Source organism: Lolium perenne, chromosome 6 (assembly GCF_019359855.2).
Source record: "Lolium perenne isolate Kyuss_39 chromosome 6, Kyuss_2.0, whole genome shotgun sequence".
Lineage (NCBI taxonomy): Eukaryota > Viridiplantae > Streptophyta > Magnoliopsida > Poales > Poaceae > Lolium > Lolium perenne.
In genome coordinates, this window is record NC_067249.2 from 63904205 (window position 1) to 63918729 (window position 14525).

General features: G+C 43.5%; 1 long non-coding RNA gene across 2 annotated transcripts; it reads right to left on the minus strand.

The window, feature by feature from the left end:
• Positions 1–2170: 2170 nt before the first annotated feature.
• LOC127308201 (uncharacterized) lies at positions 2171–5142 on the minus strand. 2 transcript variants are annotated; one of them, XR_007856346.2, is made up of 2 exons: positions 4553–5142; positions 2171–4011 (listed from the first exon to the last, which is right to left on the minus strand). It is a non-coding gene; the product is annotated as an uncharacterized lncRNA (long non-coding RNA). The 2 variants fall into 2 exon arrangements; XR_007856345.2 differs by having other exon boundaries at positions 2171–4436.
• Between the last annotated feature and the right edge of the window lie 9383 nt (positions 5143–14525).

The window sequence follows — 14525 nt, forward strand, 5'->3', positions numbered from 1 at the left end:
CGCGCGTGAGAGTTGGGAATGCGAAGAAAGGAGGAAGAAGGAGCAGTTTCCCCATATATAGGAAGAAGAGATAGTGGGCTGGAAACCGCTGGGCCGCGGCGGTTCGCTTCGTGGGCCGCCACGTGGCGCGAGGATACACGCGCGGAAAATAGAAAGCCACAGGGAAGCCGCACGGATCCGAAACGGCAACCTGGATCCGGTGTGTCGCAGTTAATACAGGCGCAGAAGCCGAAGGGAAGTGACCCCTGACACTGGCGCGTCAGGTACAGTGCGCATGTCACTGACAGGCACTGTACCCGAGAAATTCTCGACTTCGCCGAGGAGAGATTTAATGTCTAAGATACCGGAGAATAAGATACCGGAAAATACCTTGCAAAGAGAGAGAAGACGTGAGTCCGGCAAAGATGCCTGGATTTAACCTGACCACTGGAAAGATTAAACCGGTACCTTAAGATATGGGAACCTGGCATGGTCCGTTGGATAGAATCCATCGGACTATACCAGCTTCGGGGACTAATGTTGGGGGGGTGACCCCCGGTATGCCAAAGGCATGCCAAACCGGATGGTTTGAGCCATCAAGATACCGGTTTAATGTTTATACCGGAGCACAAAGTTAAGTGTTTAGCTAGGTAAAGCTAAGCCGGTATCCCCAAGAGGGGTATACCGGAACCGAGTAAAGAAGACACCGGGCTACCGGTAAGAAGATCATGTCGGCAAGACTAGTCAAAGATTCTCTCCAGAGCTAGAGGACAAAGATGAGCTAAGCAAAGTAACTTTAAACGAAGCCCTGGCGCCAAAGAGGAAGATGACGCTGAAAGAAGCCAGAGGACGTCAGCCTCCCTGATTAAAGAAGACCCCGGCGTCACTTATGATTAAAGTAACTTTGTAAAGTAGTTTGTCTAGTCAAAGATGCCATTAGAGTTTCTTCCTCTGTAAGCCACCCTCTCCCCTATATAAGGAGAGGGGGCACACCCATACACGGGACGATTGGTGAAGAGAGAAAACCTTGTATGCACAAACCTGTATCCTGTTGAGATCAATGAAGAGAAGGATCTAGAGCATAGTTCTTCCTTGTGTCTTTCTTCTTCTACCTCTAGTTCTTGAGGAAAGCACCCAGAAGTTCATCCAATCTAATCCAAAACCCTCACCCGAATCCTCTAGCGTCCATCTGGCCCCAACTTAAGCCATCCCATGGCATCTGCTCGTTCACCACGACGACATCCTGTCTGACCTTGAAGTCCATATCTTCTTTGCGTGATCACATCCCAATGTTTTGTTGTTTATGGGTAAGTGATGTTGTTTATAATATGGTGTTGTTCATAAGTATGTTGATGATTGTGTTGTTCAGAAATTATAGTTACATGTTGTTGTTCAAGATTTTTTTTGCCCAACTAGTAAAATGCCCATGCGTTGCAATGGGATCATACATGATTTAGCGGTTCTACACGTAGGTCAAGCATGTAATTTTTAAATTTTGTGCATATCAAACTTTATTGTTAGAACATAGACATGATCAAGACTACGTCACTAAACATACACTTTGAGATATAAAACAAAATTATGCCCATATGTCGCGACATGTCTAATTTTTTTGTTTGAAAGTATACCATAATTTTTTGGTTTGAAAGTATACCATAATTTTTTGGTTGGATCGCTCTATATCATTTCATTAATTTGAATCCTCTTACATGTTCTACCAACAAACAATCCCCGCAAAAGTAAGATAAAACCTCATCACTTGCCTTACAAATATGTCATGGGAAAATCACTTATCAAACTACATGAGAAAAGCACTAAATAAAATAAATCTTGCTAAATCTTGAAAATATGGCTCAGGTGGGACAGTTTCATGGAAAGCCTACACAAGTGGTAAAGTAGGGAAACAAAAGTGAAAATGCATCTTTGTCTCACATGTCACAACAAAGTCATATGTATGAATGTTGTCATAGAATATTATTAGATAGACGATATACTCGAATATTTAACTCTATGGATGATGTGCTTGATAAAAGAAAATTAGTCTTTCGATTTTAGGTCTGATTTCAGCTGTCATCTCATATTATTTATTAATATACAGCTATCATGTAATGTTTTCTCTACACACTTCCAGTCAATCTTTGTGCAACACCCATCCACAACAGTAACCACTGATTTACTCCACCACAAAGCATTGCATAGTACTCAACTGAGAAGACCCATATATTGACAAGTTATTTATTCCACCACAAAGCAATGCATGTTACAGAGTTGATCTAATAGATACATTCCCAACTATTAATGCATTACAGGCAATCTTCATTTGACTTGCCTATAATAGCTAAGCACACTACAACGACATAACTGTCACTCCCAGGCTAGAAGCTTAATCATAATCTTTGCAAGCTATCTTCTTTACAGAATTAGCTTGGTCCCACATTAGCTTTTTTGAAATCTGGTACCAAATACTATACATTAGCTTCCTGCCAGGCTTCAGTTTACACAACCTGCAATTTAAAGGGAGGGGAACATGCATGGACAAGATGGAAAATAACTCTAGGCCCAATTGGTAGTTTGCGTCTAGGCCCAATTCGTTGGACCGATGAAAATTTGTTGGACGGACGGATTTTTTTAAGAGAACACTCATCCATTTTAACATGATTCAGCACAATCTTTTCTGCTGCATCAGCATACATCAACAGTTTTGGGGCTAAAAGCACGGTTCATGGATCCCCATATATCCATGTACAGATTAATATATGTACTGGTTTGTTTGCATATATAAGAAAAAAATAGTATATGCTCTAATGGTAGCATCACCACATTTTCAGTTCTCTATTCACACTTTAATTTATATTTGTTAAGTGATATACACCAGAAACCTGTGAGAGACAAAACCAAAATACTCGCGGAAATACAAAATGAAAGCATGTACGTAAATGGTAATCCGTGGATATTACTTGCAAAAAAAAAGTACAATAAGCATCTTGTCACAGCCTCATCAAACAAAACCTGAACAACTCCGTTAAAATTCCCTTTATGCCACCAGAGAGAGAGAGAATGTTGTACGCAAGACAGGCGCAGAAATTAACTTAAGCAAAGGAGTGATTTCCCCTAAGCCACTGAGTAAATTGGTTTAGCCATGCAGCATTATCCTAATTATTCAAGTAAATACGTACAGTCATCGACCATTAGGAGAACCACGACCATATATAAACTGGCATGATTTGCTAGCAAATATGGTTGTGTTTTCTTTGTTCCCTATAAAATTTCACCATGCATCCAATCTTGGTCATTACTTCTCGTTGGTTTCTTTCTAATATAAGGAAGAAAGGAAAATACTAATATCTTGTCAGATGGAAGTAGTACAAATGTGCTCACGCCTAAATACTAATGAGGTATTTGCTCGTCTACAAAATCAATTCATTATGCAAACAACTAAATGAATTTGTGGAGATTCCCTATAAAATTTCACCATGCATCCAATCTTGGTCATTGCTTCTCGTTGGTTTCTTTCTAATACAAGGAAAAAAAAGGAAAATACTAATATCTTGTCAGATGGAAGTAGTACAAATGTGTTCACGCCTAAATACTAATGAGGTATTTGCCCGTCTACAGAATCAACCTAAATGAATTTGTGGAAATTCGTCACATCATCTTTCATTTAAAACACACAGGTTGAACACCTTGAAGAAATAAATTAAATAATCAGGGCACAAAACATAGGTTAGAAATTTAATCAGGATCCCTTCAAAAAGCATGTGAAACCCGAAACTGGCTAAATAAGGTAAATAGAATTCATACCTAAACTTACTGAATTGTTTTTCTTGGGAGGACTAAGAAAGCAAGCTATGCTACTTGATCTGATCTTTTCTTATTCTTCTTGAGAAAATTATATATTAATCTCTTGGATGTCCTTTAGCTTGGTCTGTTGCTCACGGAAGACATAGTAACAATACCGTTTTCCAGGATAAAAAAATATGGCTCCAACTGCAGTGCAAACAACACAGATCTGTAGAGATTACTCCCATTGTCCTGCATCAACAATAATCTATCAAAAATAGATATGCAGTTCTATCACCCAAAAACAATGCAACTTTTTTGTTCTCAATTGGCTCCACAATACCAAATAAACATAGTTATATTACCCCAAAACAATGCAACTTTTTTTGTTCTCAATTGGCTCCACAATGTGACTTTCTGGTATCAGAAGCAAGCCGTATAAGAAGTCAAGAAGACAAAGCTACCTAAACCAAAGGGTCCTCTATACCGTGCAGCCATATATCGGAACATAACTTGTAATCCACAAAAGCAACATCAGATAGGATATAATTAGTATATATCTGTTGAAATACAATGGTGTAACCTACATATTGCAATAACCGTTCACTCGACAGTCCAATCCACCTGCGTTTTCAACAAGTTCTGCAATTAGGGAGACTATCCTTTCGGCAGCAGCCCTGGTTGGGAATAAGCATTTAGACGACCATGGATTTAGACAGCTCAACTGAAGGAACATACAAATGCAACACTGAAAGTCGAAACGCTGGTGGCTGTAAAATTGTTCAAAACTTACAGAACATATGCAGGGGGAAGCCTGAGCCGGACATGTCGTTGGCGTACTCGACCGTGACGGGAGAGGATGGACGGCTTGACCATCTGCAACCATGGGACAGGTGGGGCAAGCGTGAGGATTGGTGGTGGCCTCAGCGTTGGATCGCGTGGAGGCAGCAGCGCCTCCGCCTCTAGTTGCGGCAGCTGCGAGCGAGGACGACGGCGACAGTAGTCACGCGTTAAGGATATGGAAAGTGAGAATGGAGGCTAAGGTTATGCCGGTGCTGGGTGGTGGGGAGCGTGGAGGCGATTGGCGCCGGGGACGGTGGATCTGGACAACCATCTCTGGTAGAGCGGCGGGGCAGCCATGGATTCTTGCAAGGATCCTTCCGCCATGGGGAGTGCCGTCTCCGGCGGAGCGGTAGTGGACAAGAGATGCTCCTCCTATTCGTGCGGGACGGGAGGCCAGCGGCGGCGGCCACGCGCGAGGAAGGTGGAGCAGCGGCGTGCAAGCAGGAGTTGTGAGGGGATTAGGACCACAGGTTGATTTCACATAAATTAAGGGGTTAAAATGCTAAAGTATGCGCTGTGCGATGGACGACGCGCGACGAAGCAGACGACGTACCGTCTGATGACGGAACATGCTCATCTTTTTTAAATAGTAGAGATTTGATCTGTCGTAAACACATGTATTTTTACCTATAGGTACCCATTTACCGTGTGAGGCGATGCGTATACGAAAAACACGCATCCAATGTCGACTATGGGTATGAGTACGTAACTTGTAAGATCGGTGAAGATGTGTATGGGGTGGCTCTACCCATACCCATACCATAGGTGCCATCTCAGCTCCATTCACAAATAAGTGTAACTTTAGTCTTATCCTAAGCTAAACATTATTAAATTTAACTACTCCCTCTATAACAACTTATTATGCCGTTTCATAGTTTAATAAAAAGTTTAACCAAAAATTTCGTTGACAATATGCAGTTGGGTTCACATTAGTTTATGTGACATGTAATTCATATTTCTGTTGACAGTCTAATTTGGAATTAAAGAAAAAACATGCGAGCAACGTTTCAAATCTGCACGTGCATGTACCAACTTGGTCGGGCCGCAGCCCGCGGCCGGTGCCTCCTCATGGTCGGAGGTGACGTAGTGCAATACATTGAGATGCAGTTGTGTCTCTGGCGTGCCTTTTTGGGTTTATAGAAAAAAATGCATGCATATCTACGAGGGTCTGTATTTATACCATGTTTCGAATAAAACGACATATATGTCCCGCACGTATGACAACACGTGTTGTAAATATGATAAATAGGTGTACCCACGACATAGTCTAATACTGGTAAGATCGGGTGGGTACTGGTAAGATCGGGTGGCTACGAACAATGGTTGGTCATATACTCATATGGCGTTGATTGATCAAAGGGGTGATTCCAGCCCAGAAGAAGCTAGCCGGTCAATACATAGTAGGTTAGGCAGATCTGTGATGTGCGCGGCAGGAAATAGTTCACGCTAGGATAGTTTTGTAGGGCCTGATTGGTTGCTCGCAACCATTTTGTCTCTTTCGTGCCGTCACACGGAACTTGGCCTGACAGCTACCGTATGAGTAGAAACGTGACTTGGCTCAACTTTAACACTACGATTGGGTGCTAGCAATTTCACTTGGCCTCGGCTGGTGAAACGGGAGGCAGTACGATTGGTATGTTGCAAGTTGAGGAGGGCTGTGCTTAACTAAACTAGTTCAATCACAATCATCTCTAATTCGCCTAACCATTCATCGATTCGAGATAAGATCTATATGAAAAAGATGCGTCTCGATGTTTTGATTCCACTCCCTTGATTGGTTCGTCGTTTCGTTGAGTATTTCAAACTCGGTTGTGTGTTCCTTTTCGAGCCCTTTTTGGACGAACTTTGTCAACTTTTCACACACGGTCGACCATTTCAAATTTCTTTCTGGGAGTAGCTTCACCTCACCATTTCACGCTAATTTCTTGTTCAATGTTTTCGGTTTCGACCTTCGTAAATAAGTAGATCTACAACTTCATACAATCTATTAAAAATACGTAAATGTACTCATGTACGAATGTCAAAATGAAAAACTATGAACACAAAAGTCGTGCGCGACGGTATGATAAAGCTACTACTCGAATGAATTTTGAAATGCACAAAGGGATGCGAAAATCTTAACTAAATTAGGCTAAAAAGCTTTGAAGAGAGCACAAATTGCCATTCAAATACTCGGTGAAACTAAGAACCATTCATAGGAATTGATTCATAGCAGCAATACATGTCTTTTTCGTGTACAACATATTTCAAATTAACCCACCGTTTTGTAGATCTGAGAGGAATAAAATGATGTAGATTAGTGGTAAAATTCCGAAGGGCCTACTTCCACGCTCGCCACAGCCTAGCCAGCTTAAAACAGTCGAATCGAGTATTTCTCTTGGACCTTGTTTTACCTGCGTCTAGGCTACTTTGAGAACCATGCTGTGCAGAAAATCTTTTTTGTTGTGACCTATCAAACGTCCATTTTTTGACCCAATGTATACCAGAAAGGCTATCGCGAGCAACCAATCACATCCGTAGTGTCTAGGTAGGACTTCTCCATGTAAACCATAGATCCTGACGAAAACCCTTGCAGCAAAACTAATCATCTAAATATAATCACGTACTTGTTTTTATAGTTAATTATAGCAGCACGCAGGCTGCGTAACTCGTGTCCCACTATCCGGTAGCTCTCTGTTTTCGCCCTGGCCCACATCTCCATTTTCATGATGTGAGCTACTCTATTGGATCATGTTAGAATTTAATTAATAGGTTAATTAAATGGATAATTCTCCCTCATGTAATTCTTTATGTTGGTTGGTTTGTCAACAGACACAACTCTACCTCACACCTCTTCGAACAAACGTGACCCACCCCTTGTATATATGCTATGAATCATCAATGGAATAAATTAGTTGAATCATTTGTTGCCTCTCTTGTTTGTCCCTCAACTCTACTTTTAACATGTTATCAACACGCTCTAATCTGAGCGACTTCGAGAGAAAATAATCTGGAGTTAAGCTCTACATCTAACGGGGGTGGCCGGCTCCGCGTTTTCATCCTTGCGGTGATTCGGCGCCCGCGGCCTCCTGGCGCGATTGGTCTCTACGACCAGCGGCCATGCGACGCGCGCCCCCGTAAACCGCCCTTGTCGCCGGCTAACGGCGCCGGCGCGGCTCCCAGCAGCGTCCGACCCGAGGCGGCGGAGCGACACCTGGCGATGCTGCTCCCCGCAGCGGCCGGCTCCGTGCGGGAGGACCCTCTAGCGCGGCTTATCACGGGCGGTGGCCAGAGGCCGGTGCGACCTCCCGCGTCGCGGCCGCCCATAGCGACCACTGGTTGCTGCGTATGGGAAATTCCTCCTTTCTGAAACCACACGGGAGAAGTTAGAGAATCTTATCTCTTCGGCTATTTTGCTATAAGTCCCCTCGTTTCACTAGAATTTGGAAAACAGGCTAAACATAGATATTCTATGCCACGTTCGTACATGAAGCCTGAAATTCTGGGCACTGCGAATTGTTCATCTAGCATAAACAAAGATTCAGTATTCAGCATGAATAGAACTTTGTATTTTCAGTATTCTTTTCTCAATACTGTTTTTTGTTGAGTACAACATGTATTCTTGAATAGAGATATGGTGTAATTTTTTTTCATGTTCTACTCATGTTGACATAGTTTACCTCTATTATTTGCAATTGAGATTTTCTTTAAAATTTCTTGCAAATAAGAACCAGTACATCGTCTTAATTGAGCCTTTGGCTTAATAGAGCACGAATTGACAAATGAAATTTTTTAAGTGGCTTCTTCAAATTGATGTTTTGGGATCATAGGTAGTGTGCGGATCTACTGCATTGCAGATTATCTTCACTGCCGTGATTGCTTTATTAAGTAGGGATTTCTATTTTCGTGCCCTCAGGTCCTTAGTTGTGCTCAGTTTTCCCCAGCTCGTTAGTTTTTCCTCAGTTTTCCCCTCCCTCTAGTTTGAAACCCCTCACAGACGCTCGGACGGGAGGGTTGCCGTCAGGTCAGAGGCCTTACTGCATTCGTTAACTGACGGGTGGGCCGCACAGAGGCGGTTCCTCTCGACCCGTCTCGTGCCGACAAATGGGACCGTTGTATTGGGCTGCCGCACCAATGACCGATGGGGTCATCTATTTTTCAGAAAAGTCATATATTGCCGCTACGAGGGGCTGCTGCAGCCAATGACCATGGGGTCGTCTATTTTTCAGAAAAGACATATATTTGCCGCTCGTGGCCGCTGCGGCCAATGACCAGTGGGGTCGTCTATTTATTTATAGAAAATCATATATTGCCGCTCATGGAGCCTCATGCACCAATGACCGTGGGTTGTCTATTTATTTAGAGAATATAATATAGAGCCGCTCTGTGGGCCGCCACCTCATGGCAGTGACTATTTTCGTAGCTTAATTTAAAGTGACTCTTATGCTAAACATTGTGCATAATATATAGAAAATAGCTAGATCTCTAAATATATAGAAAATAGCTAGATCTCTAAAGGGGATGGATGCATGGCTTCACGTCGTCGTCACTTTCATCGTCAGTATCTTCATCGTCTGAGTAGTAGTACTTCCTGCACATTGTTCCGTCGAACACCTTCACTGTGAGCACATCATCGCCTTCATATTTGAAGTGTACGTAGCAGCCGAAATCCACACCGTGCGCGATGGCGAAATTCTCCCAGCCCTTGTCGAGATACATCCGGCCTTGTCCGTCAAATAGGACCTCCACGGCCCAGAGACGAGGACCGCAGTCAGCTGCTCGCAGATACACCTTAGCTGGCTCCTGGCCGTCAAGATAGTCCGCAAACTTTTTTGGGAGTGCCTGCAAAGAGATCGAGCGCCGATCGTTTGAAATTAAAGGTTTTTTAGAACATGCCCATAATTAATCACATGCATCATATATGTGGGAACGCATACGTACCTTCTTGACCAAAGGGTCTTCATAGATGACGATGAAGAACTCCTCTATGATCAATGGCAGTGTTGACGACGGTGGTGGTGGCAATGATGATGATCCACCACCCCGGCCGCCCCTTCCCCTTCTCCTTTCCCTTCCCCTTCCCCTTCCCCTTCCGTTCCGCGTCCGAGACGTGGAAGCCATGGCAATGGATGATCAAGTGTATGTGAACGAAGAAGAGAGAGGCAGAACCTATTGACACAAGGGATGGCCATTGTGGGTGTTTATAAGGGAGAGATGACCGTTGTAGGGGTTTACACAATAAATTAAGGAGGAGGTGACCGTTGTGGGGGTTTACACAATAATTTAAGGAGGAGATGACCGTTGTGGGGGTATATATCTCAACAAAAAAGTAATGCGGACTATCTTGACGGAAATGGAACTTCGTGATATAGTTTATCATTTTACCGTGAAAAGTAATGCCTAAAAGAAATGGTAATTCGTGATAGTTTATCATTTACCGTAATGGCTACAACAAATCGTTGATGGTTTATCATTTTTTGCGTGAAAAGTAATGGCTACAAGAAATGGGTGATGGTGTATCATTTTTTGCGTGAAAAGTAATGGCTACAACAAAATCGGTGATGGTTTATCATTTTTTGCGTGAAAAGTAATGGCTACAAGAAATGGGTGATGGTGTATCATTTTTTGCGTGAAAAGTAATGGCTACAACAAAATCGGTGATGGTTTATCGTTTTTTGCGTGAAAAGTAATGGGTACACGAAATGGGTGATGGTGTATCATTTTTTTGCGTGAAAAGTAATGGCTACAACAAAATCGGTGATGGTTTATCGTTTTTTGCGTGAAAAGTAATGGCTACAAGAAATGGGTGATGGTGTATCATTTTTTGCGTGAAAAGTAATGGCTACAACAAAATCGGTGATGGTTTATCGTTTTTTGCGTGAAAAGTAATGGCTACAAGAAATGGGTGATGGTGTATCATTTTTTGCGTGAAAAGTAATGGTTACAACAAAATCGGTGATGGTTTATCATTTTTTGCGTGAAAAGTAATGGGTACACGAAATGGGTGATGGTGTATCATTTTTTTGCGTGAAAAGTAATGGCTACAACAAATCGGTGATGGTTTATCATTTTTTGCGTGAAAAGTAATGCCTAAAAAGAGTTTATAATTTAGCTCGTGAAAAATAATGCGTAAAACCAAACTTTGCGTGAAGCTAACCGACGACAGAGAGAGAGAGGGTGGTGGCCCCACCAGAGAGAGAGATAGGGGTTATCCTGCCCGTTAGATCATACGATCAACGATCGGCGGGCACGATCCGCGTGACATGGGCTAGACCAATCAGGGCAATGTTGGGCGTCTGTGAGAGTTTGTGAAGGGAGAGGGCAAAACTGAGTAGTATCAAGAAACCAAGGGCAAGTGAGTAGTAAACAGACTAAGGGATTCAAATATGAGATTTAAAAAATGGAAAATGCGTGTTTTGTATAATGAAACCCATCTTGGCCTACCTCAAACTATTTGCAATACAAATCTACATGAGTGTGAAAATTATGGCCTCATTCAGACAAAGTATGTTTTGGGGAAAGCTGTTTTGGGTAGGGCTTATTATGGAAAACCATGCACCTTCATAGCTACTAGGTGATTTGAGAAGTGGCAATTTGTGGTGAAACTTGATTTATCTATGATTTATCTATGATTTGAGAAGTGGCAATTTGTGGTAAAGACTCCATGAGTAAGTGCCACTCTTTTTCGGAATTTTTTGCACATTAAATAACTCATTTAACTAGTTAATCCCATTTGTTGACTCTCTGTTGACCAGCCACTTGAGGGTAAAACTGAGTATATTACACTAGCCGCATTAGCACTCAAGGAGAAAACTGAGCACACAAAAAATGCTAGTATATGACTCGGGGTATACCCGAGTATATCTAAATTTCCAGGGTTAGACCCGAGGACGCGTGTTGCGGTGCAGAAGTGCAAGACGTGCCATTGTTGACGCGTGTCGCGGTGCAGACGTGCAAATAGTGGACGCGTAGGACGCGGGTCGCATTTAGGACGCGTAAGCCCCTCCCTCCCTCTGCACACAGTCGTCTCATTCTCGCTCACGCACGAAACCACCCCTCTCACGTCCCATCAACTTCTCCAAATCGAAAACCCCAACCGCCGTACGCACGCTACCCCCGCCGGCGATGGAGAAGAAGAATGTGCCGGCGGCCGTCGCTCCGAGCCCGTTGCCTCCGAGCCCGCCGCCTCCGCGCCCGTCGCCTCCGAGCCCGTTGCCGCCGAGCCCGTCGCCGCCGAGCCCGTCGCCACCGAGCGCGCCACCGCCGAGCGCGTCGCCTCCGAGGGCGGCGCATCCAAGCGCGGCGCCTCCGTGAACCGGGCCTCTCTCTCGGCTGATGGACCACTTCACAAGATCGGCCAATGCTTATCGGGCGAACGAGGAGTACGCCGACACCTACTCTGATATGAGGCAAGTCTGTAGAAATTGGCGCTCAGGTTTGCCTGAGCCCGACGTGCACCTGGACGAATGGATCATGCTACACCACGCCCTTCCACGCGTCACTGAGTTCACCTTCCTCCAACTCGGCACATCACGCTACGTCACCATAGATCTATCGGAAGTTCATACAAGGTTCAAATTCCTCCATATCTACCTTTTTATTTTCAATCTTAAACACATCTTAGTGCTGAATGTTATCTTCATCAATATATTTTAGATACTACTTCGTCGGCTTTTGCCGTGGTGTCATCGTGCTTGCCCAGAAGAACCCGCCGCACAAGATACGGCTGCTGAACCCACTCACAAAGAAATCGAACACTATGTTTGAGGCGCAGATGCCATCTGTTTTTCTGAAATCAGTCGCTGTTATCAAATCCCCGACTATGATCTTCGTTGCCGCACATTACCCGTCGGAAATTGGTTGGGTCGATGAGAGCACTCCAACTAAGGATATAAATGAAGATTGGGGAGAAGGAAGATTTTCGATCAAGAACCATTGTCTGCGTTGCATTACCCCGTTCAATGGTGAACTGTATGCAGAGTCATGCGGACAATTTTGAGATCTAAGAATAGTGTGCACCAATGTATTAGCTTGTGACAGGTAGCGCGAGCACTGTCAAGATGGAGACACTAATTTCATTTCCAGAACTTGGACGTCAGAAGTTCTACCTTGTGAAGTCGGATGGTGATCTGCTGCTTGTGTTGTTGGTCAGCGAGGCTTTGGCGGGCAAACCTTTGGTGTACCGTGTGAACACTCAGAGCCGCTCTCTCCATCCGGTCAGTAACATTGGCAGTAATGCCTTCTTCGTGAATTATATCCGGTGTATCTCCGTCGACACCAGAGTGTACCCGACACTTCGACCTGGCATTATCTACTACGCGGATTTGGGTTATATCAGAGAGTACTCTCATGATACAAATGCCTGGGATGAGTGGCCAGTACGTGTGGATAGAATAGGAAGCTACGGTATGAGAAATGAACACAAGCCATACCGTTTGGAGGATGTATTGGCCGCACACTGCAGACGGAAGGAGTTCAATGAATATTTCCTTGGGGAAATGCACGAATGGAGCGACAAAGAAATATATGAGGAGGAATGAAGAACAAATTCATTCATCCTAATCTTCTTGTTGTCCATACATTGCGTGCGTCTTGTATATTTTTCAGCTTAGTTTGTTATTGCCTGCTTTTGGCTGCTGTATGCAGTTTATGTATTATACTTAGTTTTGTGATTATGCTGTTGTGAATTTATCATATACTAGCTTCTAGATTTGCTACTAGATTTGCTGCCATATTGGGCAAAAAACGAGGGCCAAAAGGCATAAATAACCCCAGAGATTTGCTACTAGATTTGCTGCCATATTGAAGAAAGACAGAAATAGAAGCTTCTCTAGATTTGATACTAATTTGGTGAAAAAGACAGAGAGAGAAAGAGGGGAAAAGGTGCTCTTAAAAATGCCAATTTGGGCCGAGAGAGACAAAACCCAGCTCCTGCTCACGTGCAACCAAACGCTTCTCGTCCTGTCCCACGCGGTCCCTTTCTACCAGCCCCACGCGACGCGGCCCCACACGACGCGGCCCCACAGACGACGCGGCGCAACACGTCAGCACAGAACGTCCAAATAAACGGATTCCTTCCGTCTGAGCTCCTTTTGCGGGTTTCAGACATAGGCTTGGGGAAAACTGAGGAAAAACTAAGGGGCTGGGGAAAACTGAGTACAACTAACGACCCGAGGGCACGAAAATAGAAATCCCTATTAAGTAATCTCCTATACATTTTTATTAATTCATCACATAAGGCGCTAGAACTGAGAGTATCTACTGATTTTATCAGATTATACTCTCTAGTGCTACGAGACGGACTCCAAAATTTATTTTGGAGATTATCTACAAAGTATCGTACTTAACAATTTGAGGTTCACACTAATAATTTTAAGCCAACACCCTGAATCTTTATTAATTTTGAAAAGTTCATTACAACATAACCATGATGGTTTTTAATTTACCAATTGTAAACTAATAATTTTTGGTTCACCCATATAAATAAATGATGGCCGAAAAAGGATTTGAGGCATTTGCCGTCAATGGCCACAACTACCCTACATGGAACATGACCATCAAGATCACTCTTGCGTTTCATGGATAATGCGTGCAATCCAGGCCCCGAAGGATCCACCTCCGGCTGGAATCATGCCGCTAACAAAAGAGAAAAGCAATCGCTGGCATGCAAATAACCTTAAGGGAAAAGGTTTGGATCTCACTTCAACCTTCATCCAGACCTCACTAATGGAGCTAGTTTTTTGCAAGACGTTCCTCCTGGACGTTGCAACACCATGCCTCTCCGGCGGTCAAAGGACCCTATGGGCACGGAGAAAATGATGATTGAGTATGCATCAGTGACATGTTTGGAGACTTTGAGTAGTCCCATTATCACCTCAGTGATTGATTTATTCATGTCCATTTAAGTTGTTGCAACAGATATATATTGTATCAACACTCTGATA